The 16,846-nt window shown below is 42.1% G+C and overlaps 1 long non-coding RNA gene across 4 annotated transcripts in view; it reads left to right on the top strand.

Moving 5' to 3' along the window:
• LOC309792175 overlaps positions 1–14,354 on the top strand; it is a 67,403-nt gene extending 53,049 nt beyond the window's left edge. The window contains exons 1-4 of one of the 4 annotated variants that reach the window (XR_014291616.1): positions 2,216–2,287; positions 7,532–7,671; positions 13,050–13,137; positions 14,061–14,354. This is a non-coding gene — a long non-coding RNA (uncharacterized lncRNA). Of the gene's footprint in view, positions 1–2,215; positions 2,288–5,481; positions 5,704–7,531; positions 7,672–13,049; positions 13,138–14,060 lie in introns of those variants that run through there. The other 3 variants (XR_014291618.1, XR_014291615.1, XR_014291617.1) reach the window with 3 other exon arrangements.
• Positions 14,355–16,846: the final 2,492 nt, after the last annotated feature.

The following is a 16,846-nucleotide window of genomic DNA, read 5'->3' as shown; positions in this document are numbered from 1 at the left end:
ATTTTGAGGAAATTATCATTGTTAGGATGTTGAGCTTTCCTGTTCATGAACATAGCATTTTTCTTATTTACTTAGGTCTTCTGTAAAAGCCTTCAAGAAAGTACTGTAATTTTTCTTAATACATATCTTCTACATCCTTTTTTAGATTTCTTTATGGGTACCTTGTAGTTTTGGCTGAACTTTGAATGATATTTTTGAACGATGACATTCCTGATAGATTTTTGTAAGTATTTAGTAAATCATGAACTTTTATTCAGCAATCTTGCTGAAGAACTCATTAGTTCTAATAGTTTGTCTATAGATCCTCTTGGATTTTTATGTAGACAATTATATTGTCTATAAATAAAAATACTTGTGTTTCCTTTTCAGCACTTGGTAATATTTCTTATTCTTGTTTTATTCTGTTGGCTAGTATTTTTACCTTGGTCCAGCTGTGCACCTGCACTGTGTCAGCTCTATGTCCTCAAATGATCAGTTGGAACTAGGGTCGTCCTCCACTGATGGTCTGCACTGAGCTTCACTACTACAGAACTCTGGAGGACTGCTTGAGTTCATGTCACACGCAAGTTACTTAACTACCTGTGCCTTAGTATCCTGACTGATAAAATAGGCATAATAATAGTATCCTCTTGATGAGGCTGTTTTTAAATAAGTTAGTACTTATAATATCCTTAGAGCAGGGGAGGCAGGAGTTGTTATTTTGTGGGTGTAGTTGCAGTTATGCTATATGAGTTCTAGAATCTGCTGTACAACATGGTACCTGTAGTTAACAATATGGTGTGTGCATTCCGAATTTGTTAAGAGGGCAATACTCATGTTGTGTTCTTACCACACATACACACACACAAAATTAAAAAAAAAAAACCAACAACAAAAGGATACAAGAAAACTGGAAGGTGATGGATGTGTTTATTACCTTGACTGTGGTGATGGTATCATGGTGTTTGCATATGTCCAAACTCATCAGGTTTTATTCATAAATACGTGCAGTTCTGTGTATATGTACCAATTATATCTCAATACAAAGACAACCAAAATGCCATTATAGCAGCACCTGACCCCTAGAAAGTTCTCAGTCGATTGTATCCATTAGTACGATTGCAACCACCACAACATACAACTGGGATCAGCTGACAAGCTTCCTTTCTCATGCCATCCCATCTGTGTTTGATATCAAGGTTTATAAATGTCAAAAAAATGAGTTTAGTCTTCGTTCTTTTTCTGTTTTCTTGAGTGGGTTAATGTAAAGACAGGAATGATCTATTCCTCAAAGTTTTGGTGAAACTCGCCTTTAAAACTGCTTAGGCCTGGAGATTTTCTGACATTGATGACTCATTCAGTTTCTTTAATGTTTTATGTCTATTCATATTTTCAATTTCTTTTTGAGTTAATTTTGGCAATTCATATTTTCCACTCCATTTAAGTTGTCAGGTTTATTGCCATAAAGTTGTTCGGAGTATTCTTTTATGATGTCTTAAAAGTTTTACTGTGTCTTTTATGACCTGTTTTTTCATGGAAAGAGTAAAATCTGTTTTATTGGTTTGTTGCAAAGATTCAGTCTTTGCTTCGATCTATCCCTCTTTTCTTTAATTTCCTCTTAGTTCGTCATGTTTCATTATTTATTTCATTTTCCTTTCTTTGGGTGAACTGTGTTCTTTTAGGAACTCCTAGAGTTGTATGCGTAGCTTGTTCATTTCCATTTTTCCTAGTATTTATACGTAAGCATGTACATTCTCTCTGACTATTGATTTTGTGGTAGCCCACAGAGTATTACGTATATTTAGCTTCAAGTATCACCAAGAATTTTAATACAAGAAGCATTCCCTTTCCACTATCCCCATCCTTATTCGCCGCAGTCCACAAGGGCAACTGACGTTCAACTTTCTAAACAGTTTCCTCTGTGTTTATCTCTTTATTTCTAATTAACGTGATGTATTCTCATGGCTGGGTGTTTCAGTTTATTATCTACTGACCTCCGGCTGTGGAAGATAGTAGGTGCTCCCACATCCTTCCTCTCCCTGTGTCCTCCTAGAGCCTCCATGTCACCATTTTACATTAAATCTATACTCAGTGTTTACACTATTGTATGGATATATAAGGATTATTCACAGAAGAGCTATGCAGTATACTGTGACTACATTTCCTGTTTCGCAATCTTTTTCCTCCCTCAAGTTAATAATAGGCTTTTGATTTTTGTTTTCCTTGGTTTTCTACTTTCTTATCCTTCTTTCCTTCCCAAGGTCTCCTCTGTAAGTTTAAATCTCTTCTCACTGGCCACACACATCAGGTATTTGATTGATTTTATCTCTTTCTCAGAGATAACCCTCCTAGAATCCTCTGTCTGCTTCTTCCAGTCTTTACTTCTTGTGCTCTAGGCTTGCTCTGGGGATCCTGTCCAGGGATTTCTCTTCACTGTTATGCCAGGGACCAATGGCTTGAACACCAGAGAAAGGCAAAGGGGACTTTCTCCAATGTTCTGCCACTGGTCCCCGCATCTGGTTTTTACCCCTCTGTTTATGCTATTGTTTTGATAGACTGCATTCTTCAGCGGCTTCCTGAGAGGGGTGCCTATTATTCCTCATCATTTCACATGATTCTTAAAAGTTTCTGAAATATATGTCATTTGTATCTGTCTCTATTACCTGCCTTGGTGTGGGTCTTTTTCTTTTATTGTCCTGGGAGCTTAGTAAGCCCATTCAGTTTGGAAACTCATTTCGTTCAGTAGTAGGGAAATTTCTGTAATTATTTCTAGGATAAAACCGTCACTATTTTTTATGTCTTTATGGAAAAACTATTATTCAGATGTTAGCACTCTTGAACTTATCCTCTATTTTTTCTGTTTCTTGTCCTTTCTCTCTTATTTTCCATCATCCTATTTGTGTGTGTGTGTGTATATATTTACATATTTAAAAGTATGTATTTATATTTATATAACACGTTTATATGTGTGTATATGCAAATGTGATGATGAAAAAATATATATCACTTTCACCCTCACTTAAATCTAAATATTTAGTAATTTTTCTTATGATTTCTCCTTTGGTCCATGAATTCTTTAGAAGTGTGCTTTGTAGTTTCTAAAGAAAAGTATGTGTGTTGGGGGGGCATTGGCAACCTTTTTGTTACTGATTTTTATTGTTACTGAATTTTGATCCGACAATGTGGTCAGTATATAATTTAAAAAATATATATTGAATTTCCTTTTGACTTAATGTGTGTTTATGTTTAACTTTCCTAATATCTCACGTATGCTTGAACCAGAGAAGTATTTCCTATTTGCTAGGTGCAATATTTCACATGTACTTCCCTTAGATCAAGCCTATCAATGGAGAAAACATTTATTAATATTTTGTCATCTTGATCTGCCATTTTCCAAGGAGACTTGTGTTCAGTGCTCCCCTAATAGTCTCTGTGTGGCCCCTTCAGTTAATCACTCCTTCTACCTTTGACTCCTGGAAACCACTGATGTGATTTATGTCTGCACCGTTTTGTCAGAATGTCATATACATGGAATCTTACAGTATGAAGTCTTTCAAGACTGGCTTCTTTCAGTTAGAAAAATTTATTTAAGGTTTATCCTTGTTGTTGCATGAGCTGACAGTTTGTCCTTTGTGTCCGAGTAGTGCTCTGGTGTGTGCACATACATAGTTTGTTTATCCAGCCACCTGTTGAAGCACATTTGGCTTGTTTTCCAGTTTGAGGATGTGAATAAAGCTGTTAGAAACATGTGCACAGGGGTTTTTAGGGGAACACATGTCTTCAGTTCACTTGGGTAAATACCTAGGAGCGGGATTTCTGGGTCCATGGGGCAAGCATGTATTTAACACTGTAAGGCATTGTTACACTGTTTTCCACAGTGGCTGTGTCACTTGTGTTCCCACTATCAGTGACTGAGGGTTCCTGTCGCTCTGCGTCCTCACCGGTCTTGCAGGGTGAGTTGTTAAAGTTTAGCCATCCCAGGTATGTAGTGGTCCCAATTTGTGATTTTAGTTTAACTTTTTTTTTTGCCTCACCACGCAGCATGCAGGATCTTAGTTCCCTGACCAGGGATCGAACCCGGCCCCTTGGCAGTGAGAGTGCGGAGTCCTAACCACTGGACCGCCAAGGAATTCCCTAATTTAACTGTGTTAATGCATCATTTCAAATGCTTATTTGCCATCTGTATATTTTCTTTGGAGAAGTATCTTTTCATGTATTTTGCTCATTTTTAAAGGAGGGTTGTTTCTTCTTGTTGAGCTTTAAGGGTTCTTTATATATTCTACATGGATATGAGACTTTTATCAGATATAGGATACATAAATATTTTTCTCCAAGTCTGTGGCTTGACTTTTCATTCTCTTAACCGTGTCTTTTACAGAGCAAACGTTTCAAAATTTTTAAGGGTACAATTTATCAAATTTTCTATTATGACTCATGTTTTTAGAATCACATCTAAAAACTTGTCACCATACCCAAGTTCACACAGATTTTCTTCTCTGTTTCTTCTAGAACTTTTAAACTTTTAGATTTAGAACTAGGTCAATGATTTATTCTGGGTTAATTTTTGTACACGGTATGAGGTATGTGTCAAGGTTCTTTTAAAAAAATTTTAATGAAAATATACACATATTTTTAATTGGGGTATAATTTTAAGGTTCTTTTTTTTTTTTTGACTTTTTTGCACATGGATACTCAGTTGTTCCAGAAACATTTGTTGAAAAGATAAAACTTTCTTCATTGAATTGCCTTTGTACTTTTGCCAAAAGTGAACTGTGTTTGTGTGGGTCTATTTCTGGGCTTTTTATTCTGTTCCATTGTGAAATGCACATACTCTTTCACCAATATCATACTGTCTGGATAACTGTAGCTTTATCATAAAATTTGAAGTCAGGTAGAGTGAGTCCTCCAACTTTGTACTTCTTTTTCAGAGTTATTTTGGCTTTCCTTTTTCCTTTGACTTTCCATTTAAATTTTAAAATTAACTTGTCTACATTTACAAAAACTTGCTGGAATTTTGATTTGGATTGTACTGAATCTATTTATCAGTTGACAAGATGGATATCTTAAAATACTGAGTCTTTCAATCCATGAACATGGTAGATCTCTTTATTTAGATCTTCTTTCATTTCTTTCATTAGTGTTTGTAATTTTTAGCATACAGACTCTTATTAGATCTATACCTAAGTATTTCATTTTTAGTGCTATTGTAAATCGTATTGTTTTTGGAATTTTAAATTCCAATTGTTTATTGTATATAGGAAGATGACTGACTTTTATATATCGGCCATGTATCCTGTGATCTTGTTAAATTCACTTTTTAGTTCTAAGAGATGATTTTGTAGATTGGGATTTTCTTCAAGACCATCATGTCATTTGAGAATAGAGGCAGTTTTATTTCTTTCTTTCCTATTTGTATGCCTTTTCTTTTTCCTGCCTATTGTAAAAACTTCCAGCAGAAGTTCTAGTCTTCGAACAAGATATTGATACAGAACAAGAGTGGTGAGGGAAGATATCCTGTCTTTGTTCCCATCTTAGAGGGAAAGCATTCTTTTTTTTTTTTTTTTTTTTTTTTTTACCATTGAGGTTAGTTGTAGGTTTTATGTAATATGTAAATGCTTTCTATAAGGCTAAAGAACTTCTTTTCTATTTCTAGGTTGCTGAGAGTTTTTTTTATCACGAATAGATGTTGAATTTTGTCAAATGCTGTTTTTGGAAGCTATCAAGGTATCTATATGTTTTTTCTTCTTCAGTCTCTTAATATCATGAATTACACTAATTGATTTTAAAATATGTTGAATAAGCCTTGTATTCCTGGGATGAATCCTGCTTGATTGGCATGTATAGTCTTTTGTATATATTTCTGGATTCAATTTTCTGAAGTTTTTTTGGAAGAAATTTACATATAGGCTCACAAAGAATAGTGGTTTGCAAATTTCTTTTCTTGTAATATCTTTGTCTGGTTTTAATATTAGCTTACTTCCGGCCTCATAAAATGACGTGGAAATTGTTTCCTACTCTTTTTTTTTTTTTTTTTTTCCTGGAGGAGATTGGGTAGATTTGGCATTATTTTTTTCCCTAAATGATGGTGGAATTCACCAGAAGCCATTTATGCTTGGGGTTTTCGGTGTGGGAAGGTTTTCAATTACAAATTCAATTTCTTTAATAAATATAGTACTATTCAGACTCTATTTCTTTTTCAGTAAATTTTGGTAGTTTATGTCTTTCAAGGAACTGGTCTATTTCACCTAAGTTGCCAAATTTATGAGTCTACAGTTGTTTGTTTTATTCTCCTTTATCCTTTTAGTGTCCGTGAGGTCGAGAGCGAAGTTCCCTCTTTCATTCCTGGTATTGTTATCTATGTCTTCTCCCTCTTTTTTTTTCTTGGTCAGACTCACTAGAGGTTTACCAATTTTATTGATTTTTTTCAAAGAATCAGTCTTTGGTTTCATTGGCTTTCTCTATTGTTTTTCTGTGTTTTAAAAAAATTTCTTAAAAATTTTTTTATTTTTAAAATTTTTGCCTGCGTCTGGTCTTCACTGCTGTGTGAGCTTTCTCTGGATGTGGCGAGCGGGGGCTACTCTTCATTGTGGTGCGTGGGCTTCTCATTGTGGTGGCTTCTCTTGTTGAGGAGCATGGGCTCTAGGCGCGTGGGCTTCAGTAGTTGTGGCACACGGGCTTAATAGTTGTGGCTCACGGGCTCTAGAGCGCAGGCTCAGTAGTTGTGGTGCACGGGCTTAGTTGCTCCGTGGCATGTGAAATCTTCCCCAACCAGGGATCAAACACGTGTCCCCTGCATTGTCAGGTGGATTCTCAACCACTGCGCCACCAGGGAAGTCCCCTGTTTTTCTGTTTTTAGCTTCATCGATTTCTGTCTTCATCATTATTCTTTTATTCCTTCTGCTTGCTTTGGGTTTAATTTACTTTTTGTTTTCTAATTTCTTAAGGTGAAAATTTAGGTCAGATCTTTGTTCTTCCTTAATATAAGCATTTAGTGCTAAGAATTTCCTCTGAGCACTCTTTTAGCTGCATCTCACAAATTTTGATGTGTTGTGTTTTAATTTTTATTCAGTTCAAAATATTTTTCAATTTTGGTTGAGACTTCCTCTTAGAACCATTTCCCCCCAGTATTTGGGGTTTTGCCCAAATTTGTTTCTGTTATATTCTACTTTTATTTAAACTATCAATGAAGAATATATTGTTTTCTTAAACATTCAATTATCTTTAGAGCAATTAAAGTGAGAAAAAATATTTTATTTTAACTTTGTATTTTCCATTTCTCTTTTTTTTTGGGAGGGGTATAGTTTTTTTTACAATGTTGTGTTAGTTTCTACTGTACAGCGAAGTGGAGTGGAGTTCCCTATGCTCTACAGCAGGTTCTTATTAGTTATCTACTTTATACGTAGTAGTGTATATATGTCAATCCCAATCTCCCAATTCATCCCACTCCGTATGGTCCATTTCTAATACTCTTCATTTCTTTGTGTAGATCCAAGTTTCTTACCTATATTGCATTCCTTCTGACTGAAGAACTTGTTTTTAACATTTCTTGTAGAGCTGCCACCCTGCTCCGTCTGCTGTCTCTAGGGTCTCCAGGTTTCCCTCAGCCTCCACACTCAGCTTTTAGCACGTTATTACAAGTATCTAGCTGAATCTTCTTATTGACTCTACAGCCTCTGACAATATCTGCCCCAGGTAAGGAAAAGCATGGGTCCTGTTTCTCGCTACAGGCACTTGCCTCTTTGAAGATTTCCAGTCAGCTATTTGCTCTTGTGACCTTAGTTCTCTAAGGGGGACAAGGAAAGTTTTAATTAATTTGCAATTTGTCCAGCAGTTTTCTTATTGTCAGGGTGGGTGTGACTCTCTTTCCAGCTCTCTGTGTTGCCATGCTGAATCTAGAAATCCAAAGAATAATTTTTTGAATTCCTACATTTCATTTTTTTTTTCAAAACTTCTTGATCTTTTAAAATGCTGTCCTGCCTTTTGTTATTGCTTATGTTAATCCATGCAAGTTTAAATGTATCTTTTTTTAGTGGTGTCTTTCAGGTTTTTCCATTTCCTCTACTTCTTGAGTGCTGATTCTTCCTGTGTCGAGTCTGCCCATCTGTCTTTCACGGCGCTTCCTCATGTAGCTTCAGTGGTGTTTGCGTGAGGAGTTTCGATCATGTCACTTTGAATTTTGATTTGCTGTCAGCAAGGACTATCCTTTCTATGGAGGATCCATAATGCCATGTGTTGTTGTGCATTTTCCTATGGAACAGCTTTTCATTTGTTTTTGCGGGGGTCTCAGGATTTCACTGTCCTGGACCAATCTTCATGTTTAACTCTTGAGTGTGGTTCCTGCTCCCTTTGGGTGGTGTAAATTCACATCTGCACAGGGTATAGTCTGAGGTTTTGATTTCTTGCAAGTCATTTTTTTAATACAAGGTACCTGGAGACTGAAAGTTTCCTTGTTGCTTCCTGGGACGATGACACAGAATTTTCTTGTCTGCCTCTCAGGCTGGCCGGCCTTTTGACACATCTGGGTCTTGAGCAGCTGGCTCAGTACCGGTTTCCTCTTTCTTTCTTCTCCAGTCCTCTCCCTGGAATTAAAATCCCAGCTTTCAGGCCAAGTCTGAAATCCTTGTGGGTCTCCATGGCAACAGCATCTACACTCTGTTCTGAGGCTTCTCTTTGTTTCCAGGAATTTCTATCCCCCAAGTACACTGTTAGAGAAAGTGATATCATACCAGACAATTCTATTAGTTTGTTTCTAGAGGGTCCTTCCACTCCTCGCCCCCAGCTCTTCCTCCTCTCAGCTTGATCAGCCATGTGGCTGGAAGCAGACTAAGTACAGCTCTCATGTGACTAGAATTTGGGTGACCCCCCCAAATGCAGTGTGTCTCCCTCCAGTTTCCTTAAGAAAGAGAGATTTAGGTCAAAGCCAATTTGAACCCTCACCCTCCTTAGTTATATGGATTATAGAATTTAGTGATATCTAATTTCTGTTCTTGACCACTTGAATGATTTGTAAATACGATGGCTACACATGGTTTTTTTATTGTCCGTATGACAATGAAGCCAAGGCGTTTTGCTTTATATTCAGGGAGTTCATATTAGATCTTTAGTTATTTTAATGCACATTTAACTACTACTAATGCTTACCAAAGTCAACTAAGTTGCTACTTACATTAAGAGGAAATGTATGAAAAAAATGTCACTTTCCCAATATCACCGACCATTCCTATTGGTGATGCTTTTTCAAATTCCCAAATAGTCACCAGTTGAGGAGCATTCTGAATTAAGCATCTCAAATTTCTGCACTTCGCTTTCAAGAAGAATGCTCTACCCCTCGATGATGTTCTAGAGATGCCACCAATGGAAGATGAAATGGAGGAGAGACTTAAGATATTCCTAGATCATTACCTTAAGTTCCCCAGTGAAATAAAAAGAGAAATGTTAAGTGAAAACATTCTCCTTAGTAAGGGATTGCTTTTCTTGTTATTTCATTAATTACTAAGGTACTGACTGTATACTTTTTACTTTAATAACTTTCCTCCAGTAAAGGGCAGACCTCCAAAAGGAATTTACGGGGTAAAGTGACCGGTCTTTAATATGTAAGATGTGGTTTATTTCTCTGACCCCTCGAAGCAGTTTCATGGAGCAGTAAGCTGCAAGACAAGCATCATAGCCAGCTGGTGTAAGAATTGTAAACGCTTTGCACGAAGATGCTGTTTTATCAGCCAGTCTTTTTCTCACCTGTAAGGTTAAGGTGCTCTATTACATTCACTCTAAGTTTGTTTCAAGGCTAAGAAAGAACTATAATCAAAATTCCAGAGGCGTTATGGGGTTGAGATGCTCCAGCTTTGGAGTTCATAAATGGATGGTAGAGAGGATTGTCAGATAAAATGCATCCATTTGGTGGTTCCTGAGAGGAAGTCACACCAGGTCTCACTCCTGCCTGCTCTTCTTTCAAAGCATCCATCGCAAGAGTTTTAGGAACACGTACAGCTACTTATTCACACGTCAGCCTCCTTCCAGACAGTGAACCTCTGGGCAGGATTCTGTTCTCCCTGATTTCGAAACGTACCACCACTGTGTGTACGTAGGCCGTGTAAGTGACGGCACGGTTTTTCTCATATTTGCCCTTTCAGGTTTTGAGCTCTGAGTTTGCTTTAGGAAACACAGTCATACTCCTGATATTATGATCCCAGGGCACTGCTGCTTCTCATTCTTCTTGCAACTTTCAGATCCCTCTTAACCACCCTCAACCCCGACAGGCCCTACCTGTGCAGCCTCAGCTGATCCCTACCCCCCAGCTCAGACTGAGACAGGATCATCTAAACTCACGTCAAAGACTCGTGCCTGCTTGTGTGTTTGAAACACGTCCTTGGTCCCAGCTGTCTCATACCCTAGAAGGGAGTAGAAATCTGAGTGGATTGGGGAAGGCAGCATCACGTCACACCTGGAGGAGGTGGGATCCAGGTGTGGGAGAAGCAGGCCAGTGTGACCATGGTGTTCGTGCTGGCGTCGGTCCCGGGGATCAGGAGGAAGCAGCCTGGCTAGGGCAGCACTGCCTCCTTCTTTATAGACGCCCACATTAAATCCAGGATTCCTTAGAGTTAATTTCCAAATCATGAGCAAAAGGAAAGGGAATTTTCATTTCAGATGTAGAACTATGGATGGAAGAAAGTATTATAAAAATTTTGTCTCTTTACCTAGGTAGCTCATTAAAAAAAATTTTTTTTCTGGGCCATGCAGCGAATAGGTGGTGTTACACTGATTGAATTCACAGTGGTGAACCAAAGGAACAGGGCCAGTCTGATTTACTTTGAGACGTGATGAGGAAAAAGGATTCACTGTTCAGATCCAGAGAGTGAGGCCAATACCCTCTAAGCTCGCAGGTGCTGTTACGCCCTGTCTGTCCATCCAGCCTTCCCCCAGTTCAGCATCTCCGCGCTGCAGGTGCACTGACACGTGTGCACCACAAGATGGCGCCCTTACAGCAGCTCATCTCCCAGGGCTTCCTTCCACCCTGTTCACACTCTGGAAAGTGAAGCCAACACGGCCGTGAAGAGGCGCACAGGCCTTGAGTGGATTAGAGATTGTTCTAGTCATTGTGCCTGGGAGCAGATCTGTCCTCGGCCCCATCTCGATCAACGTCCTTATCAGCGTCTTCCAGGAAGACACAAAAGACAAACTTTAGCAGGAGGGCGGGTGATGCAAAACCAGGGAGGAGCCTGGGGGCCTCTGGACATATCGTAAAGATTCGGGGGGCTTTTCCGCGGGCTGCCAGTGGACGGGGTGGAGGCACAAGGTTGCCTTTGATGGAGCAGCAAAAAGAGCTTTGGACAGTGAAAGGGCAGGTCTGGACGAGCGTGTCACGATAGCTGTGATGCTGATAACCGTACCGTCTCACGCAGCGCTACTCAGCGTGTGGGCCATGGACCGCCCGTGCTGTCTGTCCTGGATGAGGGCAGGCGCTCCTGCCAGGTGTCAGTGAAATTCATCACGAAGCACATTGCTTAGTGGAGCCAAACAGGTAAAACTTACCTGCTGAGGGAGGCCGGGCATCCACCCGCATTCCGGCACCAACCCTCCATCTTGGGAAGGGCCTGCCTTTGAGTAGCACTGAACTGCAAAGGCTCCTTGGTGTCGGTACTAAGTACTTAGTACTAATGGTGCTAAGTACGTTAAGCGCATCCTCACCTTTGGATAGAGGCACAGTGGACTTAGGGCCAGTGTCGTGAAAGGTGGACGTTCACATGTTGGACCAAACGGCCTCACTCTCCTCATCGGATGGGTGGAGGCAGTAATATCTAACACAAAGCGCTGTCATGCTGGAGGTCAGGAGCATAATGCAGGCAAAGTTCATGGCGCGTTTCCCGGCACATGGTACAAATGTGCTTAGTCCCTGCAGGTGAGAATCAGTGTGCTTCTCCTTAATACCTCTCGGAGGAAAATACTGTTGTTTTCCCTGTTTCATAGGTGAGGAATTGAGCTGACTTTCAGTGAAGCGTAACAGGGTCCTGTGGTCATGCCGTTCCTGCATGTCAGGGCCCAGGCTTAAACCCAGGGATTTTCTGACTCTAGATTCCAAGCAGGTGCTTGTTGATCATAGCACACTGCTCGTTCCTGGCTGGACTAGACCAGTGGCTTTTACATTTTTTGACCAAAGCTCAACTGTAGTCATAACCTAGTACCACTGCCGCCCGCCTCCCCCCAGGTACACAGACACGTCTATGACCTGAAACAAAACTTACATGAACAAATGCTGGCCATTCATTAATGCAACACACTCTGCTATCTTCTACTCCATGTTATTTCATTTTTAAAGAAAAAGCTGGGGCTTCCCTGGTGGCGCAGTGGACATGGGTTCGTGCCCCGGTCCGGGAAGATCCCACATGCCAAGGAGCGGCTGGGCCCGTGAGCCATGGCCGCTGAGCCTGTGCGTCCGGAGCCTGTGCTCCACAACGGGAGAGGCCACAACAGTGGGAGGCCCGCGTACCACAAAAAAAAAAAAAAAAAAAAAAAAGCCGGTGGTGGCCTATTGAACTGATTTCCTGGCCCACACATGGGCTGGAACCCACAAGGTGAAAATGCTGTAATAGCAATTTCTATGAACTCGTCAGTTGTAATTTTCTCTGATTCTCCAAAAAGCAAAACGAAACAAAAAACACAAACAAAAGCCTTCAAACCCAATTCCCTTCATCCAGACAGAAGACCTGAACTTGGGAGCAGTTCATGTGGAAAAGAATAAGGATTTTAGCTGAGGCTGAGCTGTGGAAACACTGCAAAGGTGAGGGCAGAAAGCTTGCCTTCAAGGCCCGCACAGGAGCCCTGCATTCCCTCTGGGTGCTAAGTTTTAGGAGAAATCAACCACCTGAACAGGTTTGGAGAAGCGCAGTCAAGGTGGAGCCAGGTCTGAAATTGTTCAAGGAGCCAGGCATGTTTAATCTGATTTTGATGGGAAAGAGTCTCTAACCCATAAAAAAAAAAGTATATTATGATAATAGGTCTGTAAGGTAGTTGAATAAGTCTTGGCCCGTCTGATGCATTATGTCACATCAAGCTTATTTTTATTGGGTTTTTAGATTTTGTGTCTAAACTGAGAATCATGCAAAATGATTGTTACTGCACTTCCGTCCTGTGAAAGGCAGGCAGGAAACCGCCCCTCCCAGGGTAAGTGGAGGAGCTCTCAAGCTTGCCCTTGGCCAGACGTTTGCCCAGCTTCAAAGGGGTTTCAGAGGGCGGGACCCACTGCAGCCCAGGCTGTGCCTTGGAACTCAGACATTCCTCTCCTGGAGCCTGGCCCACCCGGCGGGAAAGCCCCCTGTTCCTGATGCTCTGGGCTGGTGGGAAGCTCTTGCCCGGTTGTTTCCCTCCCTCCTGGGTTCCAGCCGAGAGCCGATTCCCCATGAGTCAGGAAAGGAGGGAGTGAGAGGCTGAACGGCCCCTCCCCGGCTTTCACGGGGCCTCGGGGACGCCTGGGGCTGGAATTCCCCCTGGAAGGTGGCTCCAACAATAGACGTTTGCGCTGTGTGGCCGGTAGGGCGTTCTGCTGGAACAAGTAGCAGCAGGTTTGTTGGTAGTTTGTTAGATCCAGGAAGGAAAGGGGAGAGGGGAGTCAAGAATGACTCAAGGCTGTGTGGTTGGGAAACCTCGGAGCAAAATCAGGCCACCAGAGCCCAGTGGGCAATCTGAAGTGGTACAGACCGGGGGCGGGGGGAGAGGATGGAAGTTTGGATGGTACTTCGTTTGTGGCTTAGAGTCGGAGCTGTGTCCCTGAAAGTCTTGTGTTCATGAAAGCGGGAGGGGTTAAAATACTCTGTAGATCTTGCTGCTCAACTGTTTACCGTCCAATGTTAAATCCTGGTCCTTGGGGCGAAACGTGGTCATAGTTAAGGGTGAAGTGGGTCTTAGGGATGTTGGAGTTGGGCTGTTGTCCTGGATGACATTTATCTGCTGGCATCCTGGATTGAGTTCCACTTTTAGGATATAATTGACACATGCATTTTTGGTGGTTCTTTCAGTAGACTTAAAATGAACGGGTTAATGAGGTGCTGTCTGAAAATGGCTGTCTTCATTTTATTCTGCTCTCTCAGGTGGGGAGAAACCGGTGGCCCCCCGCAGCCCGGCACCCCATCTAGTTGATGGAGATGAAGGGAGGGGCTGCTGAAGCAGAGGAAGTTGTGCGCATGCGCGCCTCGGGGGGGCGGAGTCGGGAGGGACGGACTGATGGAGCGCGATGCTGACAAAAGCATCACTTGTCACGTATGGGGCATGCCCTATGCAGGAGCAGTGTTCTAAGCACTGTATATGATGGTCTCATTCGATTTCAACAACCCAATTAAAGGATTACTATTACTGCCCTCCTTTTATAGTTAAAGAAACTAAAGTCAGGGAGGCTGGCGGATTCACCCAAGGTTGCGGGGCTGGGATGGCCTGACCACCAAGCTGTACCATGAACACTTCCCAGGCAGGTACTGTCCTCACCTGGCTTGATAAACCAGCAGAAGGCGGGAGAGTCAGAAGCTGGAGAGACTGTTTTCTAGGGGGGACAGTGTTGCTTCAAGTGCCCAGGTGATAAGTTGTGATCCAACATCAGGGAGAGACACATGCTTCTCTCTATTTTCCAAAGGCCATGGGGACGTCAAGGCTTTGGGTGCTTCCACGGGGAGGGCCATGGCCCTCTGAGAAGATACACACCACGGAGCGCCGGCAGCCCTGCAGTCGAGCCGCCCTCAAGCGCTCATGTGCAGTGGATTTCCGCAGGGAAGCGGGGTGGACCATTCAGGGGGACGGCAGGGGAGGGCACTTAGGAACTGGCCAAGGACCAAGGTTCTGCAGCAGCTCAAGGGACACCACCCAAGCCAGCTGAGCTCAGGAAAATGCAACCTACTTGTCCCCACGGGCAGGTGAGGTCAGGAGAGGTGCTGAAGGAGTGAGGAACCTCCACTCGAAAAACAAGTCTTTATTCAGTTTCTTTCTATCAGTTCCAGAACCTGTTCAAAGCACAAAGCAGGGGACATTTTCTACCAGGAAAGTAAGCTCACCTCAGTTGTCAAGGGTTTGTGGAGGGGCAGGAACTGTCTGGGGTCTGCTTCTCAGCCAGGCTTGTGTCCCCAGAGTCAAGGGCACATAACAGATGCTCAACCAGTGTCCCCCAGCCTGAGCATTCCACACGTGAGAGGAACAGGCCGTGTCCGGTTTTTAGGGGACAAATGTAGGGCTTTTCCTCGAAGCTGTTTAGATGCTACATGAGGAAATGCAAATAGGAAACATCTGACAGTAAAACAACAAGCAATTATTACCTAAAGATGAAAAATTCAGTCCCTGGAATAGAACAGCACATAGAGATGAGACGCAAAGCTTAAAGCCATGAGAAGGAGAAGAAAAGCAACGGCACCTTCAGATACTGCGGAGAAATGGCCTTGGGAGAGAATTTAGGTTTTACAGTCTTCACCCCAAATTCCAGTGTCCCCTCTCGCTCTGACCCTCTGTCTGTCATTTTTCAGTCTGCAGCCCGTTGGTGATGGTGATGCTGCTACTGCCTGGGCCGTGCGGGGCCTCATACCCTCAGTGCCAGTGCTGCGGCGTGGCTGGACCACGAGGAGGGTGGGTAAGGGGCAGCACGTTTTGCGTGGTTCCTTTTGCTTGGCACGTTAGAGCACAGACTAGAATGTTTTCCATTTACTTTGCTTGTTGCCTCCTTCTTTGTGGGAGTTGCCCTTGAGATTCTGACTTCACTGTCTGGTGAGGTTGCTGATTCTTAAAGTCACAAGTTATGATGCACTATGTAAGAGTACGTGGAAGCATTTTACTGGGAACTCTTTCAAATAGTCACTAAATGCCTAATTCTAATTCAGGGAAGATCTAGTGGGCCTACCTTCCTAATGATTGATACTTTGCTGGGAGCTTTCGATTATATTGTTCAAGAATCAGAAAAAAAAATTCCTGCAGGGAGGGATTATTAGCCCCATTTGAAAACTGAAGTTTAGAGAAATTAGTTGTCTAATCCTTTTACTGAAAGAGACAAATGGTCCACATATGTGATTTCTTTAACAAGCTGCAAAATAGATAAATAGATGCATAAATCCATAAATACAAACATGTTCAGTACCTAACACTGATTAAAAATACTCTTCAGAACATCTTTGGAAAATAGGCCAGAAATAGTGTTTCATTCTATATCTCGCGGTCCATTTTGGACAAGGTAGAAATGAAATTGTTTGCACACCTGCATATCAATGGAAAAACTGGCCATTTGGGGATTACATTCTTACAAAATAAATTAGTAACATTGTTTCAGCAGCGCTAAATGCTCCAAGGAGGATAAAACAGAGTGACCTGCTGCGCAGTGACTGGGGTAAGGTGAGCTGACATTACAGGGTGGCCTCAGAAGGGCTCTTAGCAGAGACATCAGAGCTGAGACCCAACTGGGGAGGAGGAAAGAGCCCTGTGTGTGACTGGGGAGCAGCACTGGGGCATGCAGAGCCCTTATGGGGTCAGGACTGGGCAGGGAGCGGGCTGGGCAAGGGGGGACTCGGAAGACTTAGCACCATTTGAAACAGTGTCACTTGTGAAATTACCTGTGAATTGTCTACCATCCTCTAAGACTGTAAACTCCAAATGGCCAGGGACTCATCTGTTTACTCTTGTTTCCTGCTCTAATCTAGCTCTGGCATGGCATCTGGTACATAGTAGGTAGGCAGTAATATTACTCAATGAAAGAAAAAAAATGCTACTGTAGTCAAGTCTACCCAACCCAGGTCCTTACTTTGCAGATGTGTTAGATACTCAGCAGAGGGGAAACTACTTCCAGCAGGATGGGACCTACACTGGGTTTCGGCTGGTCAGCCTCTGATTCTCCACTGCACCATCCTGCCCC

Source organism: Mesoplodon mirus (genome assembly GCF_964341445.2).
Source record: "Mesoplodon mirus genome assembly, chromosome: 16".
NCBI lineage: Eukaryota > Metazoa > Chordata > Mammalia > Artiodactyla > Ziphiidae > Mesoplodon > Mesoplodon mirus.
The sequence above is the reverse complement of the archived record's forward strand: the minus strand, read 5'-3'. Positions and strand labels throughout refer to the sequence as shown.